This window comes from Sceloporus undulatus, chromosome 5, assembly GCF_019175285.1.
Source record: "Sceloporus undulatus isolate JIND9_A2432 ecotype Alabama chromosome 5, SceUnd_v1.1, whole genome shotgun sequence".
Classification (NCBI taxonomy): Eukaryota; Metazoa; Chordata; class Lepidosauria; order Squamata; family Phrynosomatidae; genus Sceloporus; species Sceloporus undulatus.
In genome coordinates, this window is record NC_056526.1 from 183,354,934 (window position 1) to 183,372,822 (window position 17,889).

General features: G+C 41.1%; 1 protein-coding gene across 4 annotated transcripts in view; it reads left to right on the top strand.

Annotated features, from left to right (window-relative positions):
- The first annotated feature begins 4,340 nt into the window (after positions 1–4,340).
- CCDC158 (coiled-coil domain containing 158) overlaps positions 4,341–17,889 on the top strand; it is a 49,264-nt gene continuing 35,715 nt past the window's right edge. Inside the window, exons 1-6 of one of the 4 annotated variants that reach the window (XM_042467281.1) lie at positions 4,341–4,588; positions 6,464–6,513; positions 12,387–12,519; positions 14,073–14,123; positions 15,505–15,541; positions 15,839–15,960. The gene's annotated coding sequence lies outside the window, so the exon portion shown is untranslated. Of the gene's footprint in view, positions 4,589–6,463; positions 6,514–12,114; positions 12,520–14,072; positions 14,124–15,504; positions 15,542–15,838; positions 15,961–17,889 lie in introns of those variants that run through there. The other 3 variants (XM_042467279.1, XM_042467280.1, XM_042467278.1) reach the window with 3 other exon arrangements.

The following is a 17,889-nucleotide window of genomic DNA, read 5'->3' on the forward strand; positions in this document are numbered from 1 at the left end:
CACCTTGTCACAATGTGGCTGAAGTATGAGAGCCTCAATTTTGTCATCTCGGCTTCCAGGAAGATTGCTGGCTTGATCTGCTCTAGGACCCATTTGTTTGTCCTTTTGGCTGTCCGTGGGATCTTCAGCACTCTTCTCTAGCACCACATCTCAAATGAATTCATTTTCCTCCTGTCGTCTTTCTTAACTGTCCAGCTTGCACATCCATACATGGTAATAGGGAGTACAATGGTTTGTGTGATTCTAACTTTCGTGCTTAGTTGTATATCTTTGCTCTTATGATCTTTTCTACTTATTTCACAGCTTCCCTCACATTCTTAGTTTCTTCTCATTTCTTGACAACAGTTCCCATGCTGATTGATGTTTGAGCCAAAGTATGGGAACTCTTTGACTACTTCTATTTCCTCATTGTCTAGGTTGAACTTATGTAGATCCTCCATGGATCTACCGTGGATCTACCAGATCATTATGAGGCTGACATCTTCAGCCACTATGCAAATGTTACCTTGAATAAGTCATGCTAATCAAAAAGAGATACTATTCTCCTGTTTAGCTGTATAAAGAGAAAAAAATTATTTGTGTTCCTTTGCATTGATGTGTATATTCTCTCACACAAGTTAATTGTGCCGATACAAGTACCTGATCATTCTAAATTAGTCTGTGCATGCTGAAGAGCTGTTGTACTTATCTAAGGCCCTGTCCAGATGGGCCAAAAAGCACGTACTGAGTACATGCTAGGGTTGCCTGGGAGCGTCCTTTTCAGACGCTCCCTAACCCTATAAGTACTCAGTACGTCAAAATGGTGGCGCCCTGTCTACACAGGCACTGCTATTTTGATGCGACGGATGTGTAGCGTCCGCACTTCTCATCGCGCTTGCGACATCACGAGTGTGCTATTTGCGCACTCGGGCATTGCAAGCGCGACACAAAAAGAACCCGCTTTTTTAGGGTTCTTTTTCCGCCGCTGGGAAGCCTCGCCATTTGGCAGCTGAGGCTTCCTGCCGGTGGAAATGGAGGTGGCAGCAGACCGCCCTTTTTGGGCAGTCTGTATCCCACTTAATTTAATTAAAGGATATTGCAGTAATAAAGTACTGTTTGTGTTTAGATTGCATGTTGAAACCTGATGACTCATTCAAGTTCCACCAGGAGCAGCACCATAAAATACATTCTGGACCTATTGTTCTACCAACTCAGCCAACACCAGGCTCAATGGCTTGAATTTAAAATTCCACAGTTAGATACCTCACATAAAACACAGCTGCATTCCTGGAGAATGCAGGAAACAACATTAAAAACATGGAGGAACTTTCAGTTATGGATGACCTCTGCCAAATATGTTAACAACATTTATTTAATAACATACATCGTTCCTTAACATTTTTTTTTCTAGATAAGCCTCAGTAATGTTGTTTTGCTGTAGGAACTTATTACATACAGTCGGCCCTCCATATTGGCAAGTTTTTTAGTTCCAGACCTCCCCACACATACAGTCGGCCCTTGGTATCTACAGACTTGCCATCTGCGGATTTGAGTATTTGCAGATGACAAGCCCACATTGCCCCCAACGGTGGAGCATGCATATAGAAGCACCGCTATTAGGGACAGCCCCCGTTGTCCCCAGTGTCAGCACATGCACACAGCCACACTGCCACTAGGGACAGACCCTGTTTTCCCTAGTGGCAGCATGTACATGCAGCTACACCACCATTAGAGAAAGCAGGACTTCACCTGAAGTCCCGTTATCCTAATGGCAGTGTGTCTGCGTGCACACACTGCCACAGGGGAAACAGGAACTTTCCCTAATGGTGGCATGGCATCATGCACACAGTACTGCCATAATTGGCTGCCACCAAACCAGGACAAAAATTAATTAATTAATTAATTAATTAATAATGTGGGGAGGCCCAGGCCGAAGCGCCGAGCATGCTGCCACCTCCAAGGCCTCCCTGGGGCTTGCGGAGGCCACGCAGTGCTCAGCGCTCGGTCTGGGCCTCTTCCAGCTGTGGGGAAGCCTGAAGTGCTGAGTGCACCGCCACCTCCGAACCCTCCCCAGGGCTGGCAGAGGCCGCACAACACTTGGCACTTCGGCCTGGGCCTCCTCCAGCTGCGGGGAAGCCCAGGCCGAAGCGCCAAGCGTGCCACTGCCTCCAAGGCCTTCCCAGGGCTGATGGAGGCCACAACGCTCAGTGCTTCAGCTTGGACCTCTTCCAGCCGCGGGAAAGCCAAGGCCAAAGCGCCGAGTGCATCACCACCTTTGAGGCCTCCTTCGGGTTGACGGAGGCCCAGGAGGCCGCGCAACGCTCGGCCTGGACCTCCTCCAGCCACGGGGAAGCCCAGACTGAAGCCTGGACACTCCTCCACCTCTAGAGAAGGCCTTGCCTGTCCCAGGAACTGAGAGAGAGCGGGACGGGACCGTGCCCGCCTCCCAGAAAGCGGGATATTCCCGTCCGTTCCCAGGATATGGCAAGCCTACATGCACATCAACACTGAAGTCCCATTGTCCCTAATGGCTGCACGGCCTCATGCCTGCACTGCTATTGGGCACAATGGAACTTGAGCATCCATAGATTTTAGTATTCAAGAAGGGGTGTGTGTGTGTGTCTGTCTGTCTGTCTGTCTGTCTGTCTGTCTGGAACAGATCCCTCACGGATACTGAAGGCCAACTTTACTAAAAATCACAGGACTTCAAAGCCCATTATCGTAAATGGACATCGACACATACATGGCTGTGTTGGCGTGGTTGCATGCTCATGCCACCATTGACGATCATAGGGCAGGGCCATTTGTTGATGCTCCAATCCATAGATGATTAGCCCATCGATATGGAGGATCGACTGTACTTCTTAAAAATTTGACACCAAAATCAACTTGATTATTACACCACTCCCCTCTTTTGGCATCATACAGTCTATTCTGAAGACTCTTCTGATGCAAAAATATTTCTTGGTACAATTCATGATGAACAGCTTTGGTTTGCTTAAAAAGGCTGTTCAGTATTTAAATTCCTGTGCAACAGGTGTCACAGAGTCAAAGAGCAAATAGTTTTTGTAGTCTGGCATTTCCTTTAGAAGTTGTGCTTTAAATTTTGTATCAAACTGTGATTAGGCTAGTTCAGTAGAAGTGAAATAAGCCTTTAGCTCTTTCCAGTTCATCAAAATATTAAACATAACCTTTCCTTTGAGTTGGCTCAAATTCTGTAGCTGTGTTCATCACTCTAAACAATTATTTGCATGCTGCTTCTGTTAATTCACTACGGCTAAACCAGTTGGGTATTTCTGACAATAAAAAATGTAATATTTGATGGTAGCTTGGATTCTCCATATTGAATGCACAGAACCAGCAAATGACAGATACATCTGAGATACAACAGAAAGGGGATACAGCTTTTAGACCACACAGAATTGTTGTACCCAGCCATGTCTGATGCACCATCCATTGCAAAACCAGTGTAATTTGGATGTACATGTTCACCATGCTCAGCCAACTTATAGGTTGGTGCCTGGTGCCTTCTTGCCCAGACTTGGCAGCAAAAATATTTCCAAATATAACTGACCCAAAACGTTTCTCTTAAAGGAAAATGATTTAGAAAAAAGGATGGTTTCTCAAGATTTGGCATTTAAAAAGTCAATCTAGCAACTCAGAAGTCTGCAGGAAAGAGTGTCCTGGACCAATATGAGTCTTCGCTGCAATGCATCATGACTTTATATTATTATTATCTTTTCAGCTACTGCCTTTCCACTGCAATTTTTCATTTCCACCTGCTTTCTCCACTATGAGGTGTCTTGGTACTTGGCTGTATTGCCTATTCTACAGATCAGCATTACCTGCAGTTCCACAAAGGTAAGTATCCTGATAGGGCTGCTAAACTGAAAACTGGAGACAACACCTGTACCTTTAATGGCTAGGTATAAGAAGGAATTCAACCGATGTTGCTTTTCATGCAATCAGGTAATAAGCAACAACTGTGGAAATTCCCTTTTCTGTACAACCATTATAAGTATAAGAGCTGCCGCCAATTTTCACTCTGGCAACCCTATGGATGATGCATTTTCCTCATTCCCTGTGTGCATAAGAACATATGCTAACTGGTGGCAAAGAAGCCTTTCCAAAGGAGCCTTGAGAACAGCAGGTGTTCAATTTCCTTCTACAGCACTTATAAAGATGCTTGAACAAAAGCTCTCTGCTGGTGGAAACCGGACACCAGAAAATGGCAATGTTTGGTTCCCAGGCGTGCCCACACACAGACACACACACACACACATTACTATCAGAGGTGGAGTTTTTTGTTGCCTGGGTTACACTAGCAGAAGCCCAAAAGAAGATTAGTGGAGCTACTGATTTTCTCAACGGCTGTACACTTCAGGAGTCCTTTTTGGCAGCCAACTGTTACCAGGGCCGTGTGCAAAGGGAAGACCGAAGCATGACCTGTAGGGCAGTCCTCAGAGAGAAGCAAGACCCTCTCTTCTCCCCTTGTGCGTACCCAGCAAGTTCATTTCACAAGCCAGTTCACAACCACCACCTGCATAATGCACATTTTCACACTTTGCAGAAAACTGCAAGGCTGAAAGCTTTCAGGAATGTGCTGGAGGTAGGTGCATGTAGTGTGGCCCAGGATGGGGTTTTGCATTGTTAATGACTGACTTGTTTCACTGTCTGAATTTTCAACTTTTGTCCAGCCTGATGCTGTAGCAGGTTGCAGATTGGAGGAACTTCCTGCCTCCTGTCTTTCCCTTCATGGATTCTCATAGACAGGCTTTATAGGTCTTTTTAATCACAAAGTATTTATAATGAACAACCGTGTGCAGAAATGATTTTTTTAAAATATCCCCTTTCAGAATTTTTCATCTGAAAATGTCCAATCAAACTTAATGTCTTGATTACATTTTTATTTAGTTACTGTACACAATTGTTTGGGTTTATGTTTAAGGTATATATATGGTACCTGCACCATAGATATAAGCAAATTAATATTGGAGGCAGATATATGAATGTGCACAGCATTATGATTTTCATGACCCTAGACTAGAAAATTGTATTGTGACAGTGTGAAATAAGATTTGTCTCTGTTTGTTTAAAAATGATTTTTTGCTTTCTCAGACCATTTTTCTTCTTCCTTTTAATAAAAGACATGTAAAAAATACCTTTTTCTCCTGCCATTTAATCTAGCATATGATATATATGGAGAACCAGTGTGGTGTAATGGTTTCAGTGTTGGATTACAATTCTGGAGAACAGGGTTCGATTCCCAGCTCATGCTAAAAAAAAAACAATAGGTGACCTTGGGCAAGTCACACACTCTCAGCCTCAGAAGATAGCAATGGCAAACCCTTTTTGAAGCAACCTGCCAGGGAAACCCTATGATAGGTTCACCTAAGGGCCACCATAAAGTCAAAAATGACTTGGAGGCACACAACAACAACATGTTATTTATACAGGAATGCCCCAGTTAACAAAATGCATGTACTCCTGGGCAGTAAATTAATAGAAAACTTGGTACCAGAGGGAGAAATAACATGGAAAGAACAGGAAAAGGTTCCTACTACATACAAAAAAGAAGATCAATTCAATATGTTCCAGCAATTTATATCCAAAGCCAATGATATGCAAACATTAACTGAAACAACCAGGTCAAGTCAGCCTTGCATAAGTAAACAAAAACCTTTTGAATCTTCTAGGTTGAAAGCTTATCTCAAATGCATCCAGAGATGATTTCTTCCCTTTTACCTGCCTCCACCTTTCTTATGATTTTTATTTTTGTGACTACATTTATATATCTAGGATTTTTAACAGGCTAGTGAAGCGTATTTATCTGGTCTTCTATTTTCTCTCTCTTGCATGCTGAATACATCTGATTTTGGATGCTGATTAAAGGATTTTGGAGGCAGCTGCTGTTTGTCTTGCCTGCTATAGGCAGGCACATGTAGAACAGAACGCTACACTTTCCCCATTCAAGTTTTACTTTAAAAAATTATTGCAGACACATGCTACAACCCAGCACTGAAAGCCTGTGTTTTTCTAGCCCTCTTTCACTGTGCTGTTGTGAATATTGCTAAAAACCCTTCCAGATAGGAAGCAAGGAGAAAGAAGGGCAAGCGTAACAAAACTGTAAAAATTAGCTTCTTGTTAAAGGCTTTGTAAAGTGAGGTACAGTATATCTGTACTAATAATGAATTATTCTTTGCTTTCCTATCTTTACCTGAACATTGATAAAATGATGGATAGTTCAAGAGCCAATACAGTGGTTTGAGTGTTGGATTGTGATTCTGGAGACCAGGGTTTGAATACTAGGATGACCTACATATTTGAGTGTAAAGCAACATTTGTGTTAGTTCAAGTCAGAAAAATCCATGATAGATGTGTGACTTGAAGGCACAAAACAAGTACTGTTGGACAACATTGCCTTTCACTTCTAAACTTGTACTGTTTTTCCCCTGCTTCTTGTTTTATTTTGTTCTAATAACAGCACATCTGCTGAGGAGGAAAAGCAGTATGTCTTGTTGGGTTAGTCTACATGTAAGTGTTATTATTCAAATCTATGTGGATTTTTGAAGTTTCACATTGATGCTTAATTGTGTTCATTTCTCCCAAGCCTGTTTGTTCCTAGTTGCAACTATGGTCCAAAACACAAGGCAGAAATAATCCACTTTGAGACTGCTTTAACTGCCCTAACTCAGTGCTAGGGAACTCTGAGAATTGTAGTTTATTGTGCAGACAGAGAAGGCTAAATGTCTCACAAAACTACAGTTCCCAGAATTCCTTAGCATTGAGCCAGGACAGTTAAAGCAGTCTCAAAATGGATTATTTCTGAAGTGCGTTTTGAACCTAAATGTTTTCTATTGGCCACACAAAGCATGACTATTATTATTATTATTTGGCTGTCAATCAAAGGATGCAAACATATGCACTTCTTCTGTCATCATCTATTTCTGCTTGTGCTGGCACTGCATCTGTGCTAGCAAATAAAGTTTGGAGCGCTGCATGGCTCTTGTTGCAAGCTACAATCATAAGTAAGATTTTACTCAAATATGTGGTATTTGTTTTTCCACTCAGAATAATAAAAAATGTAAAGCCTTCATTGATGTTTAGATAAATGACGCTATTCTTCCATCCTCCCCTCCCAACCTTTCACTTTTTAAATGGCCATCATCTTTGGTAGTGGGGTAAAGAGGTTATTTGAATGTGGAAATTGAATACCAGTTTTAAACAATCAGTCTGAAAAAATAATAAAAACGATGCAAATTGCCAAGGAGAATAGGCAAACCTATATGCAACACAAAACACCAAAGAAATCTGTTAGTAGTAACACCCATCCATCCACCATCCATCTGCCCTCTATTGAAATGTGCTGCTATGCGAAGGCATGCAAATCGGGTGTTCACACTTCTGATAATGCACATCTGTGTGGACACTCTGGTAAAAGCAACAGATCCATCTTTTGCAGAGTTTGAGGAATTCCCCCCCAAAAGCCTGAAGTCTGTTTTTAAAAAACTGTGAGTCCATTTTCTGGGGAGTTTGAAGAGTTTTTAATACACCCCCACCCCCCAAAGAAAGCCTTAAGTCCTGTGAATTGTGTGTGGTGGGATCACATTCTATGCACACAGAATGAGGCATATTTTAATCATGTATACATGCCCTAAAATGAAAGCACAGTCAGCCTTCCTTACCCACGTATTCTTTATCCATGAATTCAACCATCCATGGCTTAAAAATATTCAAAAACAATATAAATTTCAAAAAGTTGATTTTGCTATTTTATATAAGGGATATCATTTTATTATGTCATTGTATTTAATGGGATTGAGCATCCACAGATTTTGTTATCCGCAAAGGTCCTGGAAGCAAACCACAGCACATACCAAGGGTCCACTGTACCTAAATTAAGGACAGACAGAAAATGTATGGAGAGTTGTTGGTAGATCACTAAATGATTTCCAGTGGATCCAGCAAGGTCTTCTGACTCTCATGTAATTGAAAAGGAAAAAGAGATTCTGCCCTCCAATTGTTCTAATTCCTGACCTGAACTAACACAGATGTTGCTTTGTACTCAGATATGTAGGTCATCCTAGTGTTTGCCACATGGGGTGCAGTTGGAAATTGCTTCCTTCTCTTGAACCAAGTTGCTGAATCTCAACATTCTAGTAAAATAGATTTCACAAGGCTGAAGCCTGTCTAAAGCTGGTCTAAATGCAAAATACTGAACTTCTTCCCTTTCAGTTTTCTTCCCTCCCATAATTGCCCATCCAACAAACCAAAATATAGTTGAATGAATTCAACTTAATGACTATATTTAATACCTTACATTTTGTGCTTTAGAGCTATCAGAAGCATTTCCTTTGTGTGCATGTAATGCACCCATCTATATGCTTTAAAACTTCTGCACCAATGTTCACTTTTTAAAATAAATATATTCAGCGTTTTTCAACAATGACATGGAAAATATAACCAAATCTATAGAAAAGCAAAATTAACACATCCACAGAAGACATTAAAATCCCATCCGCTGTTAAGAAGCACACAAAAGTCTGAGTAATTTTAAAAGTGTGCACTATTTAAAACAAAGCGTGCTGAGGAAAGAATTCCGTAGATGGGTTTCACAGCCACAGGAAGCCTAAAACATTTATTGTATTATAAGATACATTTGCTTGTACAGATTGACTCTCCCTTGTTTGGAATTCCGAAATCTGATATATTCCAAAAAACCAAAACATTTTTTCATAAGCAGCTAAGATAGTGACACCTTTGCTTTCTGATCGTTCAGTGTACACAGACTTGTTTCATATACAAAATTATTTTTCAAATAGTGTATAAAATTACCTTCAGACTATGTATATAAGATGTACAGGAAACAAAAGTGAATTTTGTGTTAAGACTTTGGTCCCATCCCCAAGAAATCTCCTTGTGTACATATAGGCAAATACAGTTATTCCAAAATAAAATAAAAAAAGCAAAACTCAAAACACTTCTGGCCTCAAGCATTTCGGATAAGGGAGCCTCAACCTATAATCCTTGCAATAACTTTGCAAGGTAGACCAATATCATTACCATCACGTTGCATGAGAACTGGTAAGATGTTTGCAGGTACTCCAAAACAAAATAAAAAAGCCACATCCAAAACACTTCTGGTCCCAAGCATATTAAATAAGTGAAACTCAACCTGTAATTCTTGCAATAACTACAAAGTAGACCACTATCATTGGGCAAACAGTTTACCAGCATGAGGACTGATAAACTGTTAGTCAAAAGATCCTTAGTAAGCTGTGCTTGCAAATTCATCCCAGGCACTAATCTATGTTGTAAGAATGACAGCATTATGCACAACTTTGGTGTCCTTTTTGTCTTACAGACTGTACCTGTACCTTAAATGGCTGAGTAGAAGAGAGAATTTCAGCAAGTGTTGCTTTTCATACAACCAGGTAAGAAGCAACATCTGTGGGAATTCCAGTTTCAGCAGGTGTTGCTTTTCATGCAAGCTAGTAACAAGCAACACTGTGGAAATTACCTATTCTAAGCCACTATTAAAGGTACAGGAGCTGTCTCCAGATTTCACTCTGGCAACCTAAATGAACAGGGTAACCAGATGTCCTAACCACATAGGAGGACAAGGCAGCACAAAATGTAGGGAATTCAAGAAAAATGTAGGACATTACCAAATAAAAGCTAAAAACATTCCTATAAATGTAAGTCCATGCTTCTTAGTCATGCTCAAAATGGAGGACATGTTGGAATTCTTCCTGGACAGAAGTCTGAAATGGAAGACATGTCCTGGAAAAGGAGGATATCTGGTCAGATGTAGCAGTGATGGGTGACTTCAACCAGTAGCGTCATTGGGGTGATTGGGAGGGGGATGCAGGGTGTGTAGACTGATACCCCAGAAGGGGAGTGATACAGTCATTAAAGGTACAGGAGCTAACTCCAGGCTTCAGTTCGACAACACTATGCAGATCATCGCACTGACTAATAATCCCGACTGCTCCCCAACAGGATACAGCTGGGTTGCGGGTTGATGGTGGGTATTATCGCATGTGGTTTGGCAATTGCAACCCAGCTGCACCCCAGGTCGCAGGCGTGCTTCAGAGGCCACTTTTCCAAGCCAGGAGCTTGCCGTTTTGGAAATTTAGCCTCCGAAATGTGCCTGGGACCTGGGACGCAGCTGAGTTTCAACTGCCCAGCAGCAGCAGTGACAGTAAATTACATGTGATAATACCTGTCATGCCCAGCCTGGAGGAGGACTCAGAGAATGAGCCAGAGCCTCTGGGACCTGAGCTTGCAGCTGTGGAGCCTGAGTCCAGCCCTAGCTCTGCTCCAGCAGAGTCTGTGCCTCTCAGGAGGTTCAGCAGCCAAGTCTGCCAGTGGCAGAGTCTTTGGACATGGAGGAGGGTCAAGGAAGCGTGCCTACCTTCAATCAGCATAGCGCCAAAAGGAAGTGCCTTCAAAGGTCGCAAAGGCTTTTTCAGAAACGCACTGGCAATCAGACATACCTGAATGCCTGCAGCCTGCCTATAGAAGCAGCTGTAGAACGCTTGTCTAGTTGCCAGTGATTATCTGACTTTCTTGGGGAAAGTACTCTGTCTCTGGCTCCAATTGCTCTTTGGACTGAAACCTTGCTTCTTGGACTGCTGACCCATCTTGACCCTCTGGAACCCTTGACTTTTAGACTGCCTCATCAACACTCTGATACCCTGGACCTCGAACCTCTGGACAAATCCTTTTGGTAATACCTCTTCAGGACTTGCTTTGCACTGTTTGTTTAGGAACTGAGCTGGTCTTATCAGCCATTTGGCCGCTTTCCTGGACAATACCCACCAGCAACCCACAACCTGACAGTATCCCATTGGGGAGCAGTCAGGTTATTAGCCAATGCGATAATCTCCTACATGAAACCCTTCTGTAGCCTATGCAGTACCACCTCCGGCCAGCAGAGGCCGCTGCAGTTTCCTGGCCACACCTGCTCAGGTGTCCACTCTATGCTTCTCTCGCTGGTTCCTTTCCAGGTGAGTCGCCAGTGAGACAAGCCCAGAGCAGGTGGGCCAGGCCTTGGGCCTACAGGGCTCAGGCCTTTCCATCAAGGCCCAGGAGCCCGCCTCTCTGACTCCCTGCTTGCCTTAGCTTTGGTTACTTTGTGCTTCTCAGGTTGTTCTCACCCCACTTTGTTTCCGAAGGAGATGCTGTTGTTCTAAGTCGGTGTTTCCCAAACTCTGGTCCTCCAGGTGTTTTGGGCTTCAGCTCCTAAAAGCCTCATTGGTCTGGGATCAGGGTGACCGGATGTCCTAACCGCCAAGGAGGACAAGGCACCCCCCAAATGTAGGACATTCAAGGAAAACGTAGGGCTTTCCACAATAAAACCTGCTCAATGAAGGGCGTTTTGACCTTCCTCCTGAACAGGAGGTTGGGTTGTAGGACGTGTCCTGGAAAAGGAGGACGTCTGGCCACCCGGTCTGGGATTCTGGGAGCCAGAGTCCAAAACACCTGGAAGCAGAGGTGTCACAACAAGGTGGGGCATGCCCCCTATTTTTGGGCAGAAAGGGGCTGTGACATTCACCTGCTTCCCTTTAAAATGCTTTAATGGCGGGAGTGAGGTGAAGCTCAGTGGCAGGAGAAAGGAGAGTCCCCAGCACTTTTTAAAAAGACATCACATTTTAACCATCTCTTAACTATGTATATATAAATACGTTTAGGTTGTGTGTATGATATTGTAATTTGAAGGTATAATTTTAATTTTGCTAGTTGTTTACGATTAGCACAACATTTAGTGGTGGATGGGAATTACGATTTATGAGGAACATGAGTGCAAAAAGGCATGACTAAGGTTTCTGTATGGTGTGAAATGAGAGGAGGAGGTCAATGGGGGTGTGACACCATGAGGGACTGTACTGAGTGACACCAACCTTAGGGATGCCATTGCTTGGAATCCTATCAGGACATAATGGGTAGCCAAATGGCCACCACAGTCCCAAAGCAACACATACAGTGGGTCTTTGTGCTGGGTTTGGTTCCAGGACCCTCCATGGATACAAAATTTGTGGATGCTCAAGTTCCATTACATACAATTACATAGTAAAATGGGGTTCCGTATATAAAACAGCAAAATCAGGGTTTGCTTTCTGAAGTTTATGTATTTTAAAAAATATTTTCAAGCTGTAGATGGTTGAATCCACAGGAATTGGGATAACAGAAGGCTTCTGAGATGGATGTGAAATTGGAAAGGGGAGAAGAACCCAAGAGAGCTGTTATTAGATGACAAGATTGTTCAGGAGACCCAGTTGAACAAGGCATTAGTTATGCCCTAGTAGGTCTCAAGTGTGACAAATGTCATTTTATTTTCACAGGATCCAAAGTGAGGTGAATAGCGACTTAACAATATATTTAAATTGTTTATTGTTTACTAGGGGATATACAGGAGTGTTGAGCACCTGAAATCTGCAATTTTCCTCAGAGACGCAGAGATGTACATCTGTCTGTACTCCATTAGTTGCCTTGGCAGCAGCTCCCAATCTATGATGATGAACTAAGGCACCTCTGGTATCACAGCTTTATAATCCAATAATAATAATAATAATAATAATAATAATAATAATAATAATAATAATTTCTAGAGATGGAAGCAGGGAAGGAAGCCAAAGACAACACATACCCTGTTACATTTTTTAAAGGTGTAATAATCCTTCAGTTCTCTCCTGTCATTTCTTCAAATGGTCCCTAAAATTGCACTCAACTGTCAGCTTGGCTGACTCCAAGATTTGATTCTTTAGGAGGAAGTGATCAAAATTTCAAAAATATAATTGATATATTTAGGGGATATGTACCCCTCTTTTCTTTACACACATAGGTATTTGCTGATCCTGCTTTCTTTAAGGAGTGGTCTTTAAATATGTTTTAGGACACCAGAGGCTATAACATTCATTTTTGATGCACAAGCCCCAAATTATATACAGTCTTATGTTATAAATATGTTAAGTGTCTATACTATAGCTAAAACGGTTGTTCTTATGCTGATTGGACTGTGTGAATTGGAGGATCATTAGAAATTCTTTATGGAAACAGATTTTATGTTTGAGAATGTTCTTCAAACAATTGTTTTTTCCTGGCCATTTTAATGGCAAGCTTTTACTACACTGTAGTCATCATTGATGTTAGGGTGATCCCTGTGCTGTCCCACAGTCTCAGGTTTTGATCCTGAAACCTCAGATCCTGGGACAATCCTGAATAAGCTCTCTTATCTCTTATGAAAACTAAGAGCTGATCCCGTGTCCATTTGACTCTGTCTCCCATGATAATATAATTTTGTTCCTTAGAAAAGATGGACAACACAGTATGAATGAGAAAGAGTGAGTATTGGGTTTCAGTAATACATGAGAAGTTAAAAGCACTCTTTACAGTTTTAGAACTATGTGTAAGTGTATTAAGTCAATATTTGTGAAAGCTATGGAAACCTATATAAAATTCTGGTGTTGGTACAGCCCCAGCAAGGTGTAAAGTGTGCCTCTGGGCCACACTACATCAAAATGCAGTGAGAATCCTACGATTGAATGCCTCTCTATACAAAAAATAAAATTGCCTACCAATATAAAAGTATATGCCAGCTGATGACCACTGCTTCTTAACAATCAACATTTTCCCTGTGTCAGCTGTTTATTTTCTTGTTTGTACAGAGGAGCATTCAATAGTGTGAACTTCCATGTGCAATCTGAAGTAGTAAGTAGCTCAGGGCAACATTTATTTTTTTCCAGGAGAACTAGGTATCAAGGCCAGTTCATGGATATTATAACAGATGTGACTTCTTTTTTAGCCTTCTCTCCTGCCAAACATAAAATGAGCATTGAAGGTCTTGCCTTCTTGAAGGTACTTAAAAGAGCAGTCTGGAGAGTGGGAGATGGGTGCACTTATCTTCAGTCTATGTGTTATTGTGCCATGTCCCACATAAGAGGAAACAGAACAGAAGCTCAGTGGTTATGGTTTGGAAATTTTAAAATGATGGCCTATCCCCTGACAATGTACAATCTTCTGTCTTGCTTTCTGAAGGGTCTGTCTGTTGCCTGAAATTTTTGAATGCTAATAGAATTATATTTTTGTAGATTTCCATGAAATCCTTCTGTGGTTCTTGAGCTCGGCAAGCACCTTTTGAGGTATCAATACTTTGCCAATACATCTGAATTCTATTCTTCTTATGTGATGCTGTCTGAGTATGGGGAAGATATATTAGGTTCTATTAGAATAAAAGCATGAACTAGGGTAAGAATGTTTGGATTATGGTTTGTATGTTCAAAGACGGGGGGGAGGGAGGGACATGAGGAATGAAGAAATGGACAGTTAGTGGTGCATTCAGTTGTAAGGGCAGTAGTTAAAATGCTGGCACTGCAAGGTCCACCCAGCTTTCCATCTTTCGTAGGTCCATAAAATAAATACCCAGCTCGTTGGTGGCAATTGACTAACACATTAGGGAGTGCTAGTTCGCTGATAAGCAGTATAGAAATGTACATGCTATTGCTATTGCTATTCAGTTTGCTTTTAAAATTGTACAGAAGTAATAACTAAGGGTATTATAAAATATAGTGTGATAGTGACAAAAAATCCAAGTTAATGCATCATAATGGATATGGAAGCTTTTAAAATGCCACAAGTCACTTGTTCTTGCTCTAACAGACTAATTTGGCTCGTTCTTAACACATATAAATCAATCTGAGTCCCAGTACATACATCCCTGAAAGTCCGGGCTGCAGGCGTCTGGTTTTCCTCCAGAGGGACACTGCAGCAGCCAAACTGCACAGATGCCACAGCAGCCAACTGCCACTAGTTGGCATGAATGGATGTCATCTTCAGTGCACCATTGGCGCAATGTGACATGTCCATAAGAGTAGTGCCCAGAGGTGTGGATGCTGCGGCGCACATGTGTCATGGACACATACGCCGTATGGATGGCACTGTGTAAAGATGGCACCATCCATACATGCTAGGGTTCTGAAGCGTGTGGATGCTGTGCGCTCCAGAACCCTAGAATTGGCCCCAGGCCACTGCAAACCAGTGGTTTGTACTGGGCCTGAGTCTATGGTATGAGGCAATCTGTTTAACAGTACAGATGGTGGTGTCTGGTGCTGTCCTATGTCAGTGGAGTAATGAATCTGTTCCACAGAATAGTACAAACATTAAAATTTCTGTCCAAAATTCTGAATCTGTTTTATATCTTAGATAATTCTTTTGAAGTCTGAATGGATCCAGAGCCAGTTCACTACCCCACTGGCATAGTAGCCACCAGCCGTCACTGGTTAAGAATTAACTTCCTGGGAAACGTTGGATACCATGCTTTGTTCTTCTGTTTTTTAAACAATGTTTTTGTTAATATTTTGAATGTTTAAAAAATTACATAATTTAAACCAGAGTATTGAAATACATGACACATGCATGTTTGTAGTATTTATAAGTTTATCTGTATATGTTCACCTGTAGGATTTATGAAATTAATTTCTTACTTAGCAATACAGTTGTTTTGTCTTGCTTTGCTTTTTGCAGGTTTTGCAAAAATGAGTAAGAATATTAAGGAACTAAGGTAATACTTGCTTTCATGCTGTTAAAGACATTCCATCAATAATATGTAAATATATTTTCAACTAAAAGAATACATGTGATCACTAGTATTTTTTATGGAGAATATAGCAATATGATCTGTCAGTCAATGTAACTGTTAAGTGGCAATTTGATGGTTTTTTTTGAGGGTGTTAAGGTATGAAATATAGTGTTCTCTATAATTCAGCAGTATATTCTGAATGAAAGTAATAGGCTTGTTATGGATTGAGTAATTAATGTTGTATTGTCTCCACTGACATTGTACCATTTGATTGCACAGAGAAGCACTACAAAGACAGTCACAAGAGACCTTAAAGCTCCAGGAGGAAGCAAACAAGTTCTCAGTAGAAGCCATCACACATCGAGAAGGAGCTGGTTCTCCTTGTAAACTTGCAACTTCAAGTATGTACACTGCATCGTATGCATATTTATACAGATTCAAGAGTACTTTGAAGTTTTCTACAAATGGCTCTGAAATAATTTGTCAGGACAAATATCTGATCGCTGAGTCCAATTCTCTATTGATAAAATAAAATTAACAGTGATCTACTCTATACAACCATTGTATAGCATGGTATACATTTCAAAGTAATATACAAGTCATTGGTGGTGGGTGTGAGGCCCTTCAAAAGTGGCCCATGAAATAGCCTGATCATTTTGTCTTTTCTAGCTATTTACAATGGAGAATTGGGGCCCTACATACACTTTTACATGCTACTACCTCCAGATCTTTTTCCCCCTCCATATGTTGACATTTTCTTTAATGAAGCAAAAAATCATAATCTATATCAGGTGCAGTAGGCTATATTTCAGAGGAAGGTACTGGCAAATGAATCTTGAGTATTCCTTGTCTAAAAAAATCCTATGAAATTCATGGGGTCGTCATAAGTCAGCAGACTACTTGAAGGCACATGAACATATGGGATGTGTCCTGGTTCCTTGGGGAAATGTCTCCTAAAGTTTTTTGTGGGTTTTTCGGGCTATGTGGCCATGTTCTAGAAGATTTTCTTCCTGACGTTTCGCCAGCCTAAATTGGATTAACTGGCCATCGGTTCACTTTACACAAACACATTGAACAGACTTAAAGGATAGCAATAGCTCTCTACTTCCTCTGATCAGACTGAAAGAGCCTAAGGACAAAATTCAGTCCCTCCCTTTAATTCTATACTCTTCTGTCTTCTGCCATTTAAACTACAGTCCACTATACCTTCTTCCTTTCCGTCTTTTTTCATATCACTTTCTCACTTTGACTGGAGTGGTCTCTTAAACATTCAGATTTATCTGCAATGCAGATAAATATTAAAATATTAAACTGCCATTCTTGCAGAGCTTAGAAAGTTACATTTTAAGGCTACGCCAAATAACCAGTCTGGTTATTTTGCTAGTTTAGATGAGTAAGGCAATTCATCAAGAAAAGCGCTTGCAGACATAAGAGTCCATATGGCATGGTCTCTAGAGATTCTGGAAGTTAGTCTAAAATTCATTTTTCCAATATTCATCTTCATCCCTGGGGAGATTTGGAGAAAGACGTTCTCGCACAGCTAAAGATTATTAACAGAATTTTGAGCATCCTGACAAAACTTCCAACATCACCATTCACAGAAAGGCAAGACTATTTCAGCTTGGTTGTGTCCAAAACGCAGGGAGTCCTTGTAAGAGGATTTTCCCCAAGATTTTTTCAGAGGAAGTTTGCCAGTGCCTTTCCCTATGGCAAAAATAAGCCGAATGTCACCCAATGGGTTTCCTGGTTCTGTGCTCCCAGCATCCTAGTGCAACACCCAAATAATTACACTATGCTGGATCTCTTTAGTTCATCTTGTATAATTCACAAAGGTTTGATAGACAGACAGTCTGCCTTCCAAGCCCATTTCTTCACTGCATTTAAGTCCCTCCAACCTCAGCCTTCATTCTTTCAGCTTCTCACACATCTCTATTCAAGGCCAAACTAGATGTGATTTTGATTGCATGAACGAATGCAATTAATTTTGTTTCAAGGCTTTTCAGGTTTCCTGAATTCTTATTTATACTTTATTCAAGTGTGTATGTTAATTATATTGTGGCAATAAATTGTAATATATTTGGCTTACCAATATCAGCCTTCACTCCTATGACCTACCCCTTTCCCCATACCAGCAACATTGTTGTCCCTCTAATTTAGATATGGCTTCTAAACAGAAAACATAGGTTTCAATATTATGTTGTTTTTTAAATGTTGTTAAATAACTATCAATTTTAATACGTGAAGAATGGTAAAGGCAGCCATCGCTGAAGAACCTAAGAGGCTCTTTTCGATCCAGGAGTTTTCCAAGTTAAGAAAATGACCACCAGAGC